The sequence below is a fragment of the Colius striatus genome, chromosome 27 (genome assembly GCF_028858725.1).
Source record: "Colius striatus isolate bColStr4 chromosome 27, bColStr4.1.hap1, whole genome shotgun sequence".
NCBI lineage: Eukaryota > Metazoa > Chordata > Aves > Coliiformes > Coliidae > Colius > Colius striatus.
The window spans coordinates 1,738,988-1,758,743 of record NC_084785.1 but is presented as its reverse complement, the minus strand read 5'-3'; the positions used below and the strand labels follow the sequence as shown (position 1 = coordinate 1,758,743).

Below are 19,756 nucleotides of genomic sequence, written 5' to 3'. Positions count from 1 at the left end.
CCTGCCGCCTCAGCCGGGGCCCGCTCCTGTCGCCTCAGCCGCCACCCGCTCCTGCCGCCTCAGCCGGGGCCCGCTCCTGTCGCCCGCCTCAGCCGGGGCCCGCTCCTGCCGCCTCAGCCGGGGCCCGCTCCTGTCGCCCGCCTCAGCCGGGGCCCGCTCCCGCCGCCGCTCCTGCCCCTTACGGCCACAGCAGGGCTCCGCCGGGCCCGGTGCCCGCCTGGAGGACGGCTGCAGGGCGCCAGGCCGCTACCGCCGCAAGAGGAACGGAGCAGAGTCTGAGCTCGGCCCTCAGCACAAAGGTGTAACAGACATGCTGGAGCCATGGGCTGAGCGCCGGTGTATGAAGCAGCTCCATTACCCGGTATCCAGAGTCCAGCTCGGCAGGAGGAGGGAAACCTCAAGACCCAAGAACACTTGTGTTACAGCCTTGTGATGCCGTTAAATTAAAGCATAAAAGAAACACGCACGCACAGTCATGGTGGAATTCTCACTTTGATTCCCATTGATTCTTGAAGAATACACTGAACACAGCACCGATATCTCTGTTGTTACTCTGAGGCATCAGAAGTAGACTTGGAGTCGCCTCCCGTAGCACTGCCTGCATTAGAGCTGGGGAATGGTCACACAAAAGACCGAAGCCAAGGCGGCATTCAGCAGCTCTGCCTGCTCCGTATCCTCCATCACCAGGGCACCACCTCGTTCAGCAGCAGGCTCACATGCTCCCTCATCTTCCTTTTGCTGCCCACACACTGGAAGGAGCCCTTCATGTCCTTTACATCCCTTGCCTGATTTCATTCCAACAGGGCTTTAGCCTCCCACGGGGTCCTCAGACACCAAAGATACAAAGAGCAGAAGAGCTGACCCTTTTGTGTAAACTTCTACAGCCCAGATCAGCAAGTCTAAGTGCTGAAGGGCATGTGCACGCCAGCCAGTGCTGAGCACCTCGGTACTGCTGACAGAGTGACAGCAGCAGAAACTGATCGCAAGCGGTGAGCTGTGATCATATGGGAGCAACCTGAGCTCGTCCCCCTCAAAACAACCAGCAAGGACCTTTCCACCAAGTCAGTTCCCTTGTGCAGAGGCAGTTTCACGATGTACTGGCCCGTGCAGTAGATGCACATGAAGAAAATGAATATTCACACCCCAGTGACTGTGCTTTTGTCAATGCTGCTTGTCCCAGCTGGTAGGTGCACAGCCAGGCTCCTGGGATGGGAGCTGTGGCAGCCCAGGGTGTGGTTGGCCGTGTTGCCACGGGCAGCAGCTCCCATTCTGATGTCACCCGTGACAGGAGAGGTCGGTCATGTTGCCACGGGCAGCAGCTCCCATTCTGATGTCACCCGTGACAGGGGAGGCTGGTGGGTATAAAAGGGGAATTTCGAGGAGAACCTCAGTACCAGTTGGCAGGAGCTTGGAGAGCACTGGCCAACGGCCTGCCTTGCGATGGCTTTGCAGCGGGAGGTCGCTGACAGAGCAGAGGAAGGTGAGGGATGGCTGTCCCCAGGGTCCCCACAGGCGCTGGCTGGGCTGTGTGTGTGGCTGTGAGCAGTGCAGGGGGAAGGCGGCAGCCTGGGCCGCGTGCTGTGTGTGAGGCAGCGTGGGCAGCCTGAGCCCAAGCACTGTCCCCACGCCCGGCACTGCCCGTGGCCGAGCCCCTCACAGCGTGCTGGCCCTGACACACAGGTGCAGCCATGGCAGCGGCAGCGGTGAGGGAAGAACTCCGAGTGCAGGAGATTCTGCCCCAGTGCTGTGCCACGGCCCAAAGCAGCAGCGACGGGGACTGGCAGCGTATGGTAGGTGTGCAGCGCTGCTCTGCCCACGGCCCGCGGCTGCGGCGCCTGGGGCTGGGTCAGGGGCTCAGGGCCTGTGTCTGTCTCCTCCTCCCAGAACGAGGCATTGCAGTGTCTTGAAAGACAGAGCCAAGCCTCGTGGCAGCTGCAGGAGGACATAGGCGAGCTGAAGGTGAGTTCACAGAGCCACAGCCCGGGTGCAGTTGGATGGGCCGCAGCTGCTGAGCCCCTGCTCTCTTTCCACGTGCAGGACAATTGTCTGGACCTGCAGAACGGGCAGAACCATCTCAGAGTGGTGGTGAGTGTCCCCTGCTCTGCCCACGGCCCGCAGCTGCAGCGGCTGGGGCTGTGTCAGGGGCTCAGTGTCTGTGTCTGGCTGCTCTTTGCAGAACAACGAGGCCTTGACACATCTCCAACACCGAGACCAGGAGATGCGGCAGATGAAGCTGGAGACAGCTCAGCTGAGAATGGAGGTGACCCAGCTGAAGGTGAGCTCACAGAGCCAAAGCCTGGTTGCAGTTGGATGAGCTGCAGCCGCTGAGCCTCTGCTTTCCTTTGCATGTGCAGGAGAAGAATCGTCACCAGCTGGCAAAGATCAGAAGGGAGGTGAGTGTCCCCTCCTCTGCCCATGCCCTGCAGCTGTGGTGGCTGGGGCCAGGTCAGGGGCTCAGTGTCTGTGTCCAAATCCTCTTTCCTGATGCATAACATCTGTCAGGATGTGGATGCCAGTGTAAAGAAACAGTGGCAGGTGCAGGAGAAGCTGCCTCTGCAGATGGAGCGACTGAGGGTGGAGGTGGTTCAGCTGAAGGTGAGTTCACTGCACTACAGCCTGGCTGAGGTTGGATACAGCCTCTGGAGATCAGAGGCTCTGGGACCTGACTGAGGAGCCAGTAGACAATCTGTGCAGAGCTCTGCACGAGGGGAAGGCAGCGAGGAGATGCAGCAGAGTGTGATGGGTATGGAGGGGCTCTCACAGCACGAGGCTGTGGCCACTGAGCCCCTGCTGTCTTTCTGCATGCAGAAGTACGTGCAGGAGAAGCTGGAAAGGCTGGAGCAGCTCAACGCAGAGGTGAGTGTCCCCTCCTCTGCCCACATCCCACAGCTGTGGCAGCTGGGGCTGTGTCAGGCGCTCAGTGCCTGTGTCTGGCTGCTCTTTGCAGTACAACGCGGCCTTGACACATCTCCAACACCGAGACCAGGAGATGCGGCAGGTGAAGCTGAAGACAGCTCAGCTGAGAATGGAGGTGACCCAGCTGAAGGTGAGCTCACAGAGCCAAAGCTTGCTTGCAACCCCTTGGATGAGCTGCAGCCCCTGAGTCTCTGCTTTCCTTTCCACATGCAGGAGTGGAATCAGGAGCTGAAGAAGTTGCTGGAGCAGCTCAGAGCAGCAGCGGTAAGTGTCCCCTCCTGTGCCCATGCCCTGCAGCTGCAGTGGCTGGGGCTGTGTCAGGGGCTCAGTGTCTGTGTCCAAATCCTCTTCCCAGAACCGTGCTAGGAAACATCATTTAGAAAGCAACAAGAAGAAGGAAAGTCAGCTGGAGGAGATGCAGCTGGAGATGGAGCAGCTGAGGGTGGAGATGGCCCAGCTGAGGGTGAGTTCACTGCACTACAGCCTGGCTGAGGTTGGATACAGCTTCTGGAGATCAGAGGCTCTGGGGCCTGACTGAGGAGCCAATAGACAATCTGTGCAGAGCTGTGCACAAAGGGAGGCTGGGGCTGTGAGCCCTGAGCCCCTGCTGTGTCTGCTTGCAGGAAATTCATCACACAACAGAAAAAGTGCTGGAGCAGCTCAGAAGGGTGGTGAGTGTCCCCTGCTCTGCCCACGTCCCGCAGCTGCAGCAGCTGGGGCTGTGTCAGGGGCTCATTGCCTGTGTCTGGCTCCTCTTCCCAGAACCTTTACAGAAAACAGTGCTTAGAAATGGTCACTGAGAAGAACAAGAAGCTGGAGAAGCAGCTGGCCAAGCTGAGGAGGCACCAAGAGAAGCAAAGCCTGGCAGAGGATATAGAGAACAGCAGAGAGAACCAGAGCCTGGCTGAGCTGGGACTGGACCGCTCTCAGAACCGCAGCGTGGATGAGGATAGAGAGACCGGCACAGAGAACCACAGCCAGGCTGAGGTTGGACTGAATGGCTCTCAGAACCACAGCCTGCCTGAGGATGGACTGAATGACTCTCAGAACCATGGCCTGGCTGAGAGTAGAGAGAATAGCTTTGTGAATCACAGCGTGGCTGAGCGGGGCCTGGACGTCCCTCAGCAGCAGACCCTGCCTGAAGATGGAGAGCATAACACAAAGAAACACACATACTGGTGAGTGTCCCCCCTGGCTGTCCCCTGCCCTGAGGCTGACTCCCACTCACAAGGCCGGGCTGCTGGGGGGTGCTGGGGGGCTCCTGGGGGCTCTGCAGCTGGCAGGGAGCAGCATCGCTTTGCCCTAGGCTGGGCTGTTTTCCCGGCCTTGTGGGGTGTCCTGCGCTGCCCAAGGCAGCAACGAGAAGGACGGGGAGCCAGCCCGTGGGGCTCCTGCCATCCTGTGGGCAAGATGGGCTTGGGATGCAGCCACCTTCTTCTGCCCCCCAGGAAACTCTTCCTGTTCTTCTTCTGCCTGATGGTCTTCCTGAGCTTCGCTGTGCCTTTCGTGCTGCTCTACAGCTTCTTCTATGAACACAGGTTCGTCTACAACCTGCTCTTGTATGTGATGTCTGAGACAACCTACGCCAAACTGGTGTACAACCTGGCAAAGATCTTCATCTTCCTGTTTGGGGAGCAGTGACCTTGTAGCCATCCCCACTAGATCCTTTTCTTTCACGTAGCACGAGACAGTCAATCAACGAGGGATGCAGCCAAAAAGAATTGTCTCCACCACATCTGGCAAGAATTAGGTGGCTGGTCTCTAAATGGGTGGTTGGGCACGTTGTTGGGAGGAATCATTTGTGTAGTTCTAGTTATTATAGGAATCTGCATAGGTTGTACAGGCTGCCCAGATGGGCTGTGGAGTCAACCTGGACGAGTTCCTGCGTGACCTGCTCTAGCTCATCTTGCTCTGGCAGCCTTGGTTTTAAACAAAGCCTCCTTCTTCTTGTGATCTTCTCTCCTAAAAGAATAAAATCAGTACAACCACCACAATATGTCACAGAATCCCAGCAGGATTGGGGTGGGAAGGGCCCTGCAGAGCTCCTCCAGCTCAGCCCCTGCTCCAGCAGGTTCCCCTCGCCCAGGGGGCACAGGAATGTGTCCGGGAGGGTTGGAAACCTCCCGAGAAGGAGCCTCCACAGCCTCCCTGGGCAGCCTGGGCCAGGGCTCCCTCAGCTCAGCACCAAAGGAGAATTAAACAATGAAGAATAAAGAAGGAACCAAAGAAAAGAGCCAAAGCCATAAAACCATCAAGGAATAAAAGGCTGGCAGTGAACCGCTGCCTGACATTGGCCTCTTGAGGTGTAGCGCACAGCGAGGCAACGCCTGCACGGAAGCTGCGACAGGGAAACACCAAACCGGGCGTTTCAATGCAGAACAGACAGGGGGGTGAGTGCCACAGCTGAGGAGAGGAGAACCCGCAACCAAACGAACAAACCCAGTTGCAGGAGAAAGGAAAAGAAGAAGAGCCGAGGCGCTCGGAGGCGACAGCTTCCCGACACCGCCGGCACGGCGGGAGCGCGCCCGCGGCCCCGAGCGGCGCTGCGCGGCCATTACGCAACGGATAACGGAGCGCGGCCTCCGCTCCCTCCCCCGCCAGCGCCGCCGAGCGCTCGCCCGCCGGCGACCCCGGAGGCTGCTGCTGACGCCGCTTCCCGGAGCACCGGCGAGACGTCGCGGCCCGCCGGGAGAGAGCGCGGCCCTCGCCCCGGGGCCGTCGCCTCAGCAGCCCGCGGCCGCCCGGCCGGGCCCGAGGGCGGGAAAGCGCCGTCCGACGCGAGCCCCCGGCGTCCCGTCCGGCCCCGGCCCGGCCCCGCCGCAGCAAGGTGACCCGAGGCTCGCGCGCCACGGGCCCGCCGCCGGCCGGGCGATCGCCAGCCAGGCTCCGGCCGGATAAGCGCCGCAATGCTCTGTCGGCCCCGGCCCCGGCCCCCGCCTGTACCTGCGGCCCGCGCTGCCTCCGGGTCGAGCTGTCGGTGCCCTCAGCTCCGCACACGCCGCGCCTGGCGCCGGCCCCGCCCCGCGCGTGGCTGAGGGCAGCGCCCGCCCAACGCCCGCCTCAGCCGGGGCCCGCTCCTGCCGCCTCAGCCGGGGCCCGCTCCTGCCGCCTCAGCCGGGGCCCGCTCCTGCCGCCTCAGCCGCCACCCGCTCCTGTCGCCCGCCTCAGCCGGGGCCCGCTCCTACCGCCTCAGCCGGGGCCCGCTCCTGCCGCCTCAGCCGCCACCCGCTCCTGTCGCCTCAGCCGGGGCCCGCTCCTGCCGCCTCAGCCGGGGCCCGCTCCTGCCGCCTCAGCCGGGGCCCGCTCCTGCCGCCTCAGCCGCCACCCGCTCCTGTCGCCTCAGCCGGGGCCCGCTCCTGCCGCCTCAGCCGGGGCCCGCTCCTGTCGCCCGCCTCAGCCGGGGCCCGCTCCTGCCGCCTCAGCCGGGGCCCGCTCCTGTCGCCTCAGCCGGGGCCCGCTCCTGCCGCCTCAGCCGGGGCCCGCTCCTGTCGCCCGCCTCAGCCGGGGCCCGCTCCTGCCGCCTCAGCCGGGGCCCGCTCCTGTCGCCTCAGCCGCCACCCGCTCCTGCCGCCTCAGCCGGGGCCCGCTCCTGTCGCCCGCCTCAGCCGGGGCCCGCTCCTGTCGCCCGCCTCAGCCGGGGCCCGCTCCCGCCGCCGCTCCTGCCCCTTACGGCCACAGCAGGGCTCCGCCGGGCCCGGTGCCCGCCTGGAGGACGGCTGCAGGGCGCCAGGCCGCTACCGCCGCAAGAGGAACGGAGCAGAGTCTGAGCTCGGCCCTCAGCACAAAGGTGTAACAGACATGCTGGAGCCATGGGCTGAGCGCCGGTGTATGAAGCAGCTCCATTACCCGGTATCCAGAGTCCAGCTCGGCAGGAGGAGGGAAACCTCAAGACCCAAGAACACTTGTGTTACAGCCTTGTGATGCCGTTAAATTAAAGCATAAAAGAAACACGCACGCACAGTCATGGTGGAATTCTCACTTTGATTCCCATTGATTCTTGAAGAATACACTGAACACAGCACCGATATCTCTGCTGTTACTCTGAGGCATCAGAAGTAGACTTGGAGTCCCCTCCCGTAGCACTGCCTGCATTAGAGCTGGGGAATGGTCACACAAAGACCGAAGCCAAGGCGGCATTCAGCAGCTCTGCCTGCTCCGTATCCTCCATCACCAGGGCACCACCTCGTTCAGCAGCAGGCTCACATGCTCCCTCATCTTCCTTTTGCTGCCCACACACTGGAAGGAGCCCTTCATGTCCTTTACATCCCTTGCCTGATTTCATTCCAACAGGGCTTTAGCCTCCCACGGGGTCCTCAGACACCAAAGATACAAAGAGCAGAAGAGCTGACCCTTTTGTGTAAACTTCTACAGCCCAGATCAGCAAGTCTAAGTGCTGAAGGGCATGTGCACGCCAGCCAGTGCTGAGCACCTCGGTACTGCTGACAGAGTGACAGCAGCAGAAACTGATCGCAAGCGGTGAGCTGTGATCATATGGGAGCAACCTGAGCTCGTCCCCCTCAAAACAACCAGCAAGGACCTTTCTACCAAGTTAGTTCCCTTGTGCAGAGGCAGTTTCACCATGTACTGGCCCGTGCAGTAGATGCACATGAAGAAAATGAATATTCACACCCCAGTGACTGTGCTTTTGTCAATGCTGCTTGTCCCAGCTGGTAGGTGCACAGCCAGGCTCCTGGGATGGGAGCTGTGGCAGCCCAGGGTGTGGTTGGCCGTGTTGCCACGGGCAGCAGCTCCCATTCTGATGTCACCCGTGACAGGAGAGGTCGGTCATGTTGCCACGGGCAGCAGCTCCCATTCTGATGTCACCCGTGACAGGGGAGGCTGGTGGGTATAAAAGGGGAATTTCGAGGAGAACCTCAGTACCAGTTGGCAGGAGCTTGGAGAGCACTGGCCAACGGCCTGCCTTGCGATGGCTTTGCAGCGGGAGGTCGCTGACAGAGCAGAGGAAGGTGAGGGATGGCTGTCCCCAGGGTCCCCACAGGCGCTGGCTGGGCTGTGTGTGTGGCTGTGAGCAGTGCAGGGGGAAGGCGGCAGCCTGGGCCGCGTGCTGTGTGTGAGGCAGCGTGGGCAGCCTGAGCCCAAGCACTGTCCCCACGCCCGGCACTGCCCGTGGCCGAGCCCCTCACAGCGTGCTGGCCCTGACACACAGGTGCAGCCATGGCAGCGGCAGCGGTGAGGGAAGAACTCCGAGTGCAGGAGATTCTGCCCCAGTGCTGTGCCACGGCCCAAAGCAGCAGCGACGGGGACTGGCAGCGTATGGTAGGTGTGCAGCGCTGCTCTGCCCACGGCCCGCGGCTGCGGCGCCTGGGGCTGGGTCAGGGGCTCAGGGCCTGTGTCTGTCTCCTCCTCCCAGAACGAGGCATTGCAGTGTCTTGAAAGACAGAGCCAAGCCTCGTGGCAGCTGCAGGAGGACATAGGCGAGCTGAAGGTGAGTTCACAGAGCCACAGCCCGGGTGCAGTTGGATGGGCCGCAGCTGCTGAGCCCCTGCTCTCTTTCCACGTGCAGGACAATTGTCTGGACCTGCAGAACGGGCAGAACCATCTCAGAGTGGTGGTGAGTGTCCCCTGCTCTGCCCACGGCCCGCAGCTGCAGCGGCTGGGGCTGTGTCAGGGGCTCAGTGTCTGTGTCTGGCTGCTCTTTGCAGAACAACGAGGCCTTGACACATCTCCAACACCGAGACCAGGAGATGCGGCAGATGAAGCTGGAGACAGCTCAGCTGAGAATGGAGGTGACCCAGCTGAAGGTGAGCTCACAGAGCCAAAGCCTGGTTGCAGTTGGATGAGCTGCAGCCGCTGAGCCTCTGCTTTCCTTTGCATGTGCAGGAGAAGAATCGTCACCAGCTGGCAAAGATCAGAAGGGAGGTGAGTGTCCCCTCCTCTGCCCATGCCCTGCAGCTGTGGTGGCTGGGGCCAGGTCAGGGGCTCAGTGTCTGTGTCCAAATCCTCTTTCCTGATGCATAACATCTGTCAGGATGTGGATGCCAGTGTAAAGAAACAGTGGCAGGTGCAGGAGAAGCTGCCTCTGCAGATGGAGCGACTGAGGGTGGAGGTGGTTCAGCTGAAGGTGAGTTCACTGCACTACAGCCTGGCTGAGGTTGGATACAGCCTCTGGAGATCAGAGGCTCTGGGACCTGACTGAGGAGCCAGTAGACAATCTGTGCAGAGCTCTGCACGAGGGGAAGGCAGCGAGGAGATGCAGCAGAGTGTGATGGGTATGGAGGGGCTCTCACAGCACGAGGCTGTGGCCACTGAGCCCCTGCTGTCTTTCTGCATGCAGAAGTACGTGCAGGAGAAGCTGGAAAGGCTGGAGCAGCTCAACGCAGAGGTGAGTGTCCCCTCCTCTGCCCACATCCCACAGCTGTGGCAGCTGGGGCTGTGTCAGGCGCTCAGTGCCTGTGTCTGGCTGCTCTTTGCAGTACAACGCGGCCTTGACACATCTCCAACACCGAGACCAGGAGATGCGGCAGGTGAAGCTGAAGACAGCTCAGCTGAGAATGGAGGTGACCCAGCTGAAGGTGAGCTCACAGAGCCAAAGCTTGCTTGCAACCCCTTGGATGAGCTGCAGCCCCTGAGTCTCTGCTTTCCTTTCCACATGCAGGAGTGGAATCAGGAGCTGAAGAAGTTGCTGGAGCAGCTCAGAGCAGCAGCGGTAAGTGTCCCCTCCTGTGCCCATGCCCTGCAGCTGCAGTGGCTGGGGCTGTGTCAGGGGCTCAGTGTCTGTGTCCAAATCCTCTTCCCAGAACCGTGCTAGGAAACATCATTTAGAAAGCAACAAGAAGAAGGAAAGTCAGCTGGAGGAGATGCAGCTGGAGATGGAGCAGCTGAGGGTGGAGATGGCCCAGCTGAGGGTGAGTTCACTGCACTACAGCCTGGCTGAGGTTGGATACAGCTTCTGGAGATCAGAGGCTCTGGGGCCTGACTGAGGAGCCAATAGACAATCTGTGCAGAGCTGTGCACAAAGGGAGGCTGGGGCTGTGAGCCCTGAGCCCCTGCTGTGTCTGCTTGCAGGAAATTCATCACACAACAGAAAAAGTGCTGGAGCAGCTCAGAAGGGTGGTGAGTGTCCCCTGCTCTGCCCACGTCCCGCAGCTGCAGCAGCTGGGGCTGTGTCAGGGGCTCATTGCCTGTGTCTGGCTCCTCTTCCCAGAACCTTTACAGAAAACAGTGCTTAGAAATGGTCACTGAGAAGAACAAGAAGCTGGAGAAGCAGCTGGCCAAGCTGAGGAGGCACCAAGAGAAGCAAAGCCTGGCAGAGGATATAGAGAACAGCAGAGAGAACCAGAGCCTGGCTGAGCTGGGACTGGACCGCTCTCAGAACCGCAGCGTGGATGAGGATAGAGAGACCGGCACAGAGAACCACAGCCAGGCTGAGGTTGGACTGAATGGCTCTCAGAACCACAGCCTGCCTGAGGATGGACTGAATGACTCTCAGAACCATGGCCTGGCTGAGAGTAGAGAGAATAGCTTTGTGAATCACAGCGTGGCTGAGCGGGGCCTGGACGTCCCTCAGCAGCAGACCCTGCCTGAAGATGGAGAGCATAACACAAAGAAACACACATACTGGTGAGTGTCCCCCCTGGCTGTCCCCTGCCCTGAGGCTGACTCCCACTCACAAGGCCGGGCTGCTGGGGGGTGCTGGGGGGCTCCTGGGGGCTCTGCAGCTGGCAGGGAGCAGCATCGCTTTGCCCTAGGCTGGGCTGTTTTCCCGGCCTTGTGGGGTGTCCTGCGCTGCCCAAGGCAGCAACGAGAAGGACGGGGAGCCAGCCCGTGGGGCTCCTGCCATCCTGTGGGCAAGATGGGCTTGGGATGCAGCCACCTTCTTCTGCCCCCCAGGAAACTCTTCCTGTTCTTCTTCTGCCTGATGGTCTTCCTGAGCTTCGCTGTGCCTTTCGTGCTGCTCTACAGCTTCTTCTATGAACACAGGTTCGTCTACAACCTGCTCTTGTATGTGATGTCTGAGACAACCTACGCCAAACTGGTGTACAACCTGGCAAAGATCTTCATCTTCCTGTTTGGGGAGCAGTGACCTTGTAGCCATCCCCACTAGATCCTTTTCTTTCACGTAGCACGAGACAGTCAATCAACGAGGGATGCAGCCAAAAAGAATTGTCTCCACCACATCTGGCAAGAATTAGGTGGCTGGTCTCTAAATGGGTGGTTGGGCACGTTGTTGGGAGGAATCATTTGTGTAGTTCTAGTTATTATAGGAATCTGCATAGGTTGTACAGGCTGCCCAGATGGGCTGTGGAGTCAACCTGGACGAGTTCCTGCGTGACCTGCTCTAGCTCATCTTGCTCTGGCAGCCTTGGTTTTAAACAAAGCCTCCTTCTTCTTGTGATCTTCTCTCCTAAAAGAATAAAATCAGTACAACCACCACAATATGTCACAGAATCCCAGCAGGATTGGGGTGGGAAGGGCCCTGCAGAGCTCCTCCAGCTCAGCCCCTGCTCCAGCAGGTTCCCCTCGCCCAGGGGGCACAGGAATGTGTCCGGGAGGGTTGGAAACCTCCCGAGAAGGAGCCTCCACAGCCTCCCTGGGCAGCCTGGGCCAGGGCTCCCTCAGCTCAGCACCAAAGGAGAATTAAACAATGAAGAATAAAGAAGGAACCAAAGAAAAGAGCCAAAGCCATAAAACCATCAAGGAATAAAAGGCTGGCAGTGAACCGCTGCCTGACATTGGCCTCTTGAGGTGTAGCGCACAGCGAGGCAACGCCTGCACGGAAGCTGCGACAGGGAAACACCAAACCGGGCGTTTCAATGCAGAACAGACAGGGGGGTGAGTGCCACAGCTGAGGAGAGGAGAACCCGCAACCAAACGAACAAACCCAGTTGCAGGAGAAAGGAAAAGAAGAAGAGCCGAGGCGCTCGGAGGCGACAGCTTCCCGACACCGCCGGCACGGCGGGAGCGCGCCCGCGGCCCCGAGCGGCGCTGCGCGGCCATTACGCAACGGATAACGGAGCGCGGCCTCCGCTCCCTCCCCCGCCAGCGCCGCCGAGCGCTCGCCCGCCGGCGACCCCGGAGGCTGCTGCTGCCGCCGCTTCCCGGAGCACCGGCGAGACGTCGCGGCCCGCCGGGAGAGAGCTCGGCCCTCGCCCCGGGGCCGTCGCCTCAGCAGCCCGCGGCCGCCCGGCCGGGCCCGAGGGCGGGAAAGCGCCGTCCGACGCGAGCCCCCGGCGTCCCGTCCGGCCCCGGCCCGGCCCCGCCGCAGCAAGGTGACCCGAGGCTCGCGCGCCACGGGCCCGCCGCCGGCCGGGCGATCGCCAGCCAGGCTCCGGCCGGATAAGCGCCGCAATGCTCTGTCGGCCCCGGCCCCGGCCCCCGCCTGTACCTGCGGCCCGCGCTGCCTCCGGGTCGAGCTGTCGGTGCCCTCAGCTCCGCACACGCCGCGCCTGGCGCCGGCCCCGCCCCGCGCGTGGCTGAGGGCAGCGCCCGCCCAACGCCCGCCTCAGCCGGGGCCCGCTCCTACCGCCTCAGCCGGGGCCCGCTCCTGCCGCCTCAGCCGCCACCCGCTCCTGTCGCCTCAGCCGGGGCCCGCTCCTGCCGCCTCAGCCGGGGCCCGCTCCTGCCGCCTCAGCCGCCGCCCGCTCCTGTCGCCTCAGCCGGGGCCCGCTCCTGCCGCCTCAGCCGGGGCCCGCTCCTGTCGCCCGCCTCAGCCGGGGCCCGCTCCTGTCGCCCGCCTCAGCCGGGGCCCGCTCCTGCCGCCTCAGCCGGGGCCCGCTCCTGTCGCCTCAGCCGGGGCCCGCTCCTGCCGCCTCAGCCGGGGCCCGCTCCTGCCGCCTCAGCCGGGGCCCGCTCCTGTCGCCTCAGCCGGGGCCCGCTCCTGCCGCCTCAGCCGGGGCCCGCTCCTGCCGCCTCAGCCGGGGCCCGCTCCTGTCGCCTCAGCCGCCACCCGCTCCTGCCGCCTCAGCCGGGGCCCGCTCCTGTCGCCCGCCTCAGCCGGGGCCCGCTCCTGCCGCCTCAGCCGGGGCCCGCTCCTGTCGCCCGCCTCAGCCGGGGCCCGCTCCCGCCGCCGCTCCTGCCCCTTACGGCCACAGCAGGGCTCCGCCGGGCCCGGTGCCCGCCTGGAGGACGGCTGCAGGGCGCCAGGCCGCTACCGCCGCAAGAGGAACGGAGCAGAGTCTGAGCTCGGCCCTCAGCACAAAGGTGTAACAGACATGCTGGAGCCATGGGCTGAGCGCCGGTGTATGAAGCAGCTCCATTACCCGGTATCCAGAGTCCAGCTCGGCAGGAGGAGGGAAACCTCAAGACCCAAGAACACTTGTGTTACAGCCTTGTGATGCCGTTAAATTAAAGCATAAAAGAAACACGCACGCACAGTCATGGTGGAATTCTCACTTTGATTCCCATTGATTCTTGAAGAATACACTGAACACAGCACCGATATCTCTGTTGTTACTCTGAGGCATCAGAAGTAGACTTGGAGTCCCCTCCCGTAGCACTGCCTGCATTAGAGCTGGGGAATGGTCACACAAAAGACCGAAGCCAAGGCGGCATTCAGCAGCTCTGCCTGCTCCGTATCCTCCATCACCAGGGCACCACCTCGTTCAGCAGCAGGCTCACATGCTCCCTCATCTTCCTTTTGCTGCCCACACACTGGAAGGAGCCCTTCATGTCCTTTACATCCCTTGCCTGATTTCATTCCAACAGGGCTTTAGCCTCCCACGGGGTCCTCAGACACCAAAGATACAAAGAGCAGAAGAGCTGACCCTTTTGTGTAAACTTCTACAGCCCAGATCAGCAAGTCTAAGTGCTGAAGGGCATGTGCACGCCAGCCAGTGCTGAGCACCTCGGTACTGCTGACAGAGTGACAGCAGCAGAAACTGATCGCAAGCGGTGAGCTGTGATCATATGGGAGCAACCTGAGCTCGTCCCCCTCAAAACAACCAGCAAGGACCTTTCTACCAAGTTAGTTCCCTTGTGCAGAGGCAGTTTCACCATGTACTGGCCCGTGCAGTAGATGCACATGAAGAAAATGAATATTCACACCCCAGTGACTGTGCTTTTGTCAATGCTGCTTGTCCCAGCTGGTAGGTGCACAGCCAGGCTCCTGGGATGGGAGCTGTGGCAGCCCAGGGTGTGGTTGGCCGTGTTGCCACGGGCAGCAGCTCCCATTCTGATGTCACCCGTGACAGGAGAGGTCGGTCATGTTGCCACGGGCAGCAGCTCCCATTCTGATGTCACCCGTGACAGGGGAGGCTGGTGGGTATAAAAGGGGAATTTCGAGGAGAACCTCAGTACCAGTTGGCAGGAGCTTGGAGAGCACTGGCCAACGGCCTGCCTTGCGATGGCTTTGCAGCGGGAGGTCGCTGACAGAGCAGAGGAAGGTGAGGGATGGCTGTCCCCAGGGTCCCCACAGGCGCTGGCTGGGCTGTGTGTGTGGCTGTGAGCAGTGCAGGGGGAAGGCGGCAGCCTGGGCCGCGTGCTGTGTGTGAGGCAGCGTGGGCAGCCTGAGCCCAAGCACTGTCCCCACGCCCGGCACTGCCCGTGGCCGAGCCCCTCACAGCGTGCTGGCCCTGACACACAGGTGCAGCCATGGCAGCGGCAGCGGTGAGGGAAGAACTCCGAGTGCAGGAGATTCTGCCCCAGTGCTGTGCCACGGCCCAAAGCAGCAGCGACGGGGACTGGCAGCGTATGGTAGGTGTGCAGCGCTGCTCTGCCCACGGCCCGCGGCTGCGGCGCCTGGGGCTGGGTCAGGGGCTCAGGGCCTGTGTCTGTCTCCTCCTCCCAGAACGAGGCATTGCAGTGTCTTGAAAGACAGAGCCAAGCCTCGTGGCAGCTGCAGGAGGACATAGGCGAGCTGCAGGTGAGTTCACAGAGCCACAGCCCGGGTGCAGTTGGATGGGCCGCAGCTGCTGAGCCCCTGCTCTCTTTCCACGTGCAGGACAATTGTCTGGACCTGCAGAACGGGCAGAACCATCTCAGAGTGGTGGTGAGTGTCCCCTGCTCTGCCCACGGCCCGCAGCTGCAGCGGCTGGGGCTGTGTCAGGGGCTCAGTGTCTGTGTCTGGCTGCTCTTTGCAGAACAACGAGGCCTTGACACATCTCCAACACCGAGACCAGGAGATGCGGCAGATGAAGCTGGAGACAGCTCAGCTGAGAATGGAGGTGACCCAGCTGAAGGTGAGCTCACAGAGCCAAAGCCTGGTTGCAGTTGGATGAGCTGCAGCCGCTGAGCCTCTGCTTTCCTTTGCATGTGCAGGAGAAGAATCGTCACCAGCTGGCAAAGATCAGAAGGGAGGTGAGTGTCCCCTCCTCTGCCCATGCCCTGCAGCTGTGGTGGCTGGGGCCAGGTCAGGGGCTCAGTGTCTGTGTCCAAATCCTCTTTCCTGATGCATAACATCTGTCAGGATGTGGATGCCAGTGTAAAGAAACAGTGGCAGGTGCAGGAGAAGCTGCCTCTGCAGATGGAGCGACTGAGGGTGGAGGTGGTTCAGCTGAAGGTGAGTTCACTGCACTACAGCCTGGCTGAGGTTGGATACAGCCTCTGGAGATCAGAGGCTCTGGGACCTGACTGAGGAGCCAGTAGACAATCTGTGCAGAGCTCTGCACGAGGGGAAGGCAGCGAGGAGATGCAGCAGAGTGTGATGGGTATGGAGGGGCTCTCACAGCACGAGGCTGTGGCCACTGAGCCCCTGCTGTCTTTCTGCATGCAGAAGTACGTGCAGGAGAAGCTGGAAAGGCTGGAGCAGCTCAACGCAGAGGTGAGTGTCCCCTCCTCTGCCCACATCCCACAGCTGTGGCAGCTGGGGCTGTGTCAGGCGCTCAGTGCCTGTGTCTGGCTGCTCTTTGCAGTACAACGCGGCCTTGACACATCTCCAACACCGAGACCAGGAGATGCGGCAGGTGAAGCTGAAGACAGCTCAGCTGAGAATGGAGGTGACCCAGCTGAAGGTGAGCTCACAGAGCCAAAGCTTGCTTGCAACCCCTTGGATGAGCTGCAGCCCCTGAGTCTCTGCTTTCCTTTCCACATGCAGGAGTGGAATCAGGAGCTGAAGAAGTTGCTGGAGCAGCTCAGAGCAGCAGCGGTAAGTGTCCCCTCCTGTGCCCATGCCCTGCAGCTGCAGTGGCTGGGGCTGTGTCAGGGGCTCAGTGTCTGTGTCCAAATCCTCTTCCCAGAACCGTGCTAGGAAACATCATTTAGAAAGCAACAAGAAGAAGGAAAGTCAGCTGGAGGAGATGCAGCTGGAGATGGAGCAGCTGAGGGTGGAGATGGCCCAGCTGAGGGTGAGTTCACTGCACTACAGCCTGGCTGAGGTTGGATACAGCTTCTGGAGATCAGAGGCTCTGGGGCCTGACTGAGGAGCCAATAGACAATCTGTGCAGAGCTGTGCACAAAGGGAGGCTGGGGCTGTGAGCCCTGAGCCCCTGCTGTGTCTGCTTGCAGGAAATTCATCACACAACAGAAAAAGTGCTGGAGCAGCTCAGAAGGGTGGTGAGTGTCCCCTGCTCTGCCCACGTCCCGCAGCTGCAGCAGCTGGGGCTGTGTCAGGGGCTCATTGCCTGTGTCTGGCTCCTCTTCCCAGAACCTTTACAGAAAACAGTGCTTAGAAATGGTCACTGAGAAGAACAAGAAGCTGGAGAAGCAGCTGGCCAAGCTGAGGAGGCACCAAGAGAAGCAAAGCCTGGCAGAGGATATAGAGAACAGCAGAGAGAACCAGAGCCTGGCTGAGCTGGGACTGGACCGCTCTCAGAACCGCAGCGTGGATGAGGATAGAGAGACCGGCACAGAGAACCACAGCCAGGCTGAGGTTGGACTGAATGGCTCTCAGAACCACAGCCTGCCTGAGGATGGACTGAATGACTCTCAGAACCATGGCCTGGCTGAGAGTAGAGAGAATAGCTTTGTGAATCACAGCGTGGCTGAGCGGGGCCTGGACGTCCCTCAGCAGCAGACCCTGCCTGAAGATGGAGAGCATAACACAAAGAAACACACATACTGGTGAGTGTCCCCCCTGGCTGTCCCCTGCCCTGAGGCTGACTCCCACTCACAAGGCCGGGCTGCTGGGGGGTGCTGGGGGGCTCCTGGGGGCTCTGCAGCTGGCAGGGAGCAGCATCGCTTTGCCCTAGGCTGGGCTGTTTTCCCGGCCTTGTGGGGTGTCCTGCGCTGCCCAAGGCAGCAACGAGAAGGACGGGGAGCCAGCCCGTGGGGCTCCTGCCATCCTGTGGGCAAGATGGGCTTGGGATGCAGCCACCTTCTTCTGCCCCCCAGGAAACTCTTCCTGTTCTTCTTCTGCCTGATGGTCTTCCTGAGCTTCGCTGTGCCTTTCGTGCTGCTCTACAGCTTCTTCTATGAACACAGGTTCGTCTACAACCTGCTCTTGTATGTGATGTCTGAGACAACCTACGCCAAACTGGTGTACAACCTGGCAAAGATCTTCATCTTCCTGTTTGGGGAGCAGTGACCTTGTAGCCATCCCCACTAGATCCTTTTCTTTCACGTAGCACGAGACAGTCAATCAACGAGGGATGCAGCCAAAAAGAATTGTCTCCACCACATCTGGCAAGAATTAGGTGGCTGGTCTCTAAATGGGTGGTTGGGCACGTTGTTGGGAGGAATCATTTGTGTAGTTCTAGTTATTATAGGAATCTGCATAGGTTGTACAGGCTGCCCAGATGGGCTGTGGAGTCAACCTGGACGAGTTCCTGCGTGACCTGCTCTAGCTCATCTTGCTCTGGCAGCCTTGGTTTTAAACAAAGCCTCCTTCTTCTTGTGATCTTCTCTCCTAAAAGAATAAAATCAGTACAACCACCACAATATGTCACAGAATCCCAGCAGGATTGGGGTGGGAAGGGCCCTGCAGAGCTCCTCCAGCTCAGCCCCTGCTCCAGCAGGTTCCCCTCGCCCAGGGGGCACAGGAATGTGTCCGGGAGGGTTGGAAACCTCCCGAGAAGGAGCCTCCACAGCCTCCCTGGGCAGCCTGGGCCAGGGCTCCCTCAGCTCAGCACCAAAGGAGAATTAAACAATGAAGAATAAAGAAGGAACCAAAGAAAAGAGCCAAAGCCATAAAACCATCAAGGAATAAAAGGCTGGCAGTGAACCGCTGCCTGACATTGGCCTCTTGAGGTGTAGCGCACAGCGAGGCAACGCCTGCACGGAAGCTGCGACAGGGAAACACCAAACCGGGCGTTTCAATGCAGAACAGACAGGGGGCTGAGTGCCACAGCTGAGGAGAGGAGAACCCGCAACCAAACGAACAAACCCAGTTGCAGGAGAAAGGAAAAGAAGAAGAGCCGAGGCGCTCGGAGGCGACAGCTTCCCGACACCGCCGGCACGGCGGGAGCGCGCCCGCGGCCCCGAGCGGCGCTGCGCGGCCATTACGCAACGGATAACGGAGCGCGGCCTCCGCTCCCTCCCCCGCCAGCGCCGCCGAGCGCTCGCCCGCCGGCGACCCCGGAGGCTGCTGCTGCCGCCGCTTCCCGGAGCACCGGCGAGACGTCGCGGCCCGCCGGGAGAGAGCTCGGCCCTCGCCCCGGGGCCGTCGCCTCAGCAGCCCGCGGCCGCCCGGCCGGGCCCGAGGGCGGGGAAGCGCCGTCCGACGCGAGCCCCCGGCGTCCCGTCCGGCCCCGGCCCGGCCCCGCCGCAGCAAGGTGACCCGAGGCTCGCGCGCCACGGGCCCGCCGCCGGCCGGGCGATCGCCAGCCAGGCTCCGGCCGGATAAGCGCCGCAATGCTCTGTCGGCCCCGGCCCCGGCCCCCGCCTGTACCTGCGGCCCGCGCTGCCTCCGGGTCGAGCTGTCGGTGCCCTCAGCTCCGCACACGCCGCGCCTGGCGCCGGCCCCGCCCCGCGCGTGGCTGAGGGCAGCGCCCGCCCAACGCCCGCCTCAGCCGGGGCCCGCTCCTACCGCCTCAGCCGGGGCCCGCTCCTGCCGCCTCAGCCGCCACCCGCTCCTGTCGCCTCAGCCGGGGCCCGCTCCTGCCGCCTCAGCCGGGGCCCGCTCCTGCCGCCTCAGCCGCCGCCCGCTCCTGTCGCCTCAGCCGGGGCCCGCTCCTGCCGCCTCAGCCGGGGCCCGCTCCTGCCGCCTCAGCCGGGGCCCGCTCCTGCCGCCTCAGCCGGGGCCCGCTCCTGCCGCCTCAGCCGGGGCCCGCTCCTGCCGCCTCAGCCGGGACTCGCTCCTGTCGCCCGCCTCAGCCGCCACCCGCTCCTGCCGCCTCAGCCGGGGCCCGCTCCTGCCGCCTCAGCCGGGGCCCGCTCCTGCCGCCTCAGCCGGGGCCCGCTCCTGTCGCCTCAGCCGGGGCCCGCTCCTGTCGCCTCAGCCGGGGCCCGCTCCTGCCGCCTCAGCCGGGGCCCGCTCCTGCCGCCTCAGCCGGGGCCCGCTCCTGTCGCCTCAGCCGGGGCCCGCTCCTGCCGCCTCAGCCGGGGCCCGCTCCTGTCGCCCGCCTCAGCCGGGGCCCGCTCCTGTCGCCCGCCTCAGCCGGGGCTCGCTCCTGCCGCCTCAGCCGGGGCCCGCTCCTGCCGCCTCAGCCGGGGCCCGCTCCTGCCGCCTCAGCCGGGGCCCGCTCCTGCCGCCTCAGCCGCCACCCGCTCCTGTCGCCTCAGCCGGGGCCCGCTCCCGCCGCCGCTCCTGCCCCTTACGGCCACAGCAGGGCTCCGCCGGGCCCGGTGCCCGCCTGGAGGACGGCTGCAGGGCGCCAGGCCGCTACCGCCGCAAGAGGAACGGAGCAGAGTCTGAGCTCGGCCCTCAGCACAAAGGTGTAACAGACATGCTGGAGCCATGGGCTGAGCGCCGGTGTATGAAGCAGCTCCATTACCCGGTATCCAGAGTCCAGCTCGGCAGGAGGAGGGAAACCTCAAGACCCAAGAACACTTGTGTTACAGCCTTGTG

At 62.3% G+C, this 19,756-nt stretch overlaps 1 long non-coding RNA gene across 1 annotated transcript; it reads right to left on the bottom strand.

Moving 5' to 3' along the window:
• Positions 1–473: 473 nt before the first annotated feature.
• On the bottom strand, positions 474–5,989 carry LOC133628057 (uncharacterized). Its single transcript, XR_009820503.1, has 2 exons — positions 5,860–5,989; positions 474–598 (listed from the first exon to the last, which is right to left on the bottom strand). It is a non-coding gene; the product is annotated as an uncharacterized LOC133628057 (long non-coding RNA).
• Positions 5,990–19,756: the final 13,767 nt, after the last annotated feature.